The sequence below is a fragment of the Eptesicus fuscus genome, chromosome 1 (assembly GCF_027574615.1).
Source record: "Eptesicus fuscus isolate TK198812 chromosome 1, DD_ASM_mEF_20220401, whole genome shotgun sequence".
NCBI classification, from domain to species: Eukaryota; Metazoa; Chordata; class Mammalia; order Chiroptera; family Vespertilionidae; genus Eptesicus; species Eptesicus fuscus.
In genome coordinates this window covers 87,015,950-87,016,818 of record NC_072473.1, presented here as the reverse complement: position 1 = coordinate 87,016,818, position 869 = coordinate 87,015,950, and the positions used below count along the sequence as shown (strand labels likewise).

At 34.3% G+C, this 869-nt stretch overlaps 1 non-coding gene across 1 annotated transcript; it reads right to left on the bottom strand.

Moving 5' to 3' along the window:
• Nucleotides 1-332: 332 nt before the first annotated feature.
• On the bottom strand, nt 333-465 carry LOC114229202 (small nucleolar RNA SNORA66). Its single transcript, XR_003615287.2, has one exon. It is a non-coding gene; the product is annotated as a small nucleolar RNA SNORA66 (small nucleolar RNA).
• Between the last annotated feature and the right edge of the window lie 404 nt (nt 466-869).

The window sequence follows — 869 nt, the reverse complement described above, 5'->3', positions numbered from 1 at the left end:
AAGGATAAACACGATTGATGAACCTTTATCCAGGCTCACCAAGAAGCAAAGAGAGAGGACCCAAATAAACAAAATCAGAAATGAAAGAGGAGAAATAACAGCAAACCCCACAGAAATACAAGGGATTGTTAAAAAATACTAAGAATTACTCTATTGCTCTCTTTCTAATTTTTTGAGTTGTCGTGTTAGATGATTTATTACCATTTTTTCTTTTTTTTTCAGGTAGGCCTGTAGCACTATAAACTTCCCTCTGAGGACTGCTTTCATTGTGTCCCATAGATTTTGGATTGTTGTGGGGTTTTTTTGTTTTTTTTGTTTGTTTTTTTTTTTTACACTGTACTAGGATAGAATGAACCACCTCAGTAGCTTCTGAGGCTAATACATTTCTATCACCACAATTACTTTAGCAAACCTGGTTCCCTTCACTTCTGCAACATCATGCAGAGTTAGTGGATGAGTTAGTGCAGATCGAGTTTGCACTTGTTGTGTTTTTATTGTCATTATTTTCCAGGATGTTTTTAATTTCTTCAGTGATCTCTTTGGTAACCCAATCATTGTTTAATAGCAAGCTATTCAGCTTCCAAGTGTTTGAATTTTTGGTTTGATTATATTGTAGTTTATATCTAATATTATGCCATTGTGGTGTGAGAAAATGCTTGATATGATTTCAATCTTCTTGAATTTTGGGAGACTTTCCTTGTGACCCAATATGTGATCTATTTTTGAAAATGTTTCACGTGCACTTGAGAAGAACGTATATTCTGTGGATTTGGGGTGAAATGTTCTGAAGATGTCAATTAAGTCCAGTGCTCTAGTGAGTCATTTAATATTGCTGATTTTTTGTCTATTGGATTTATCCAGTGATGTCA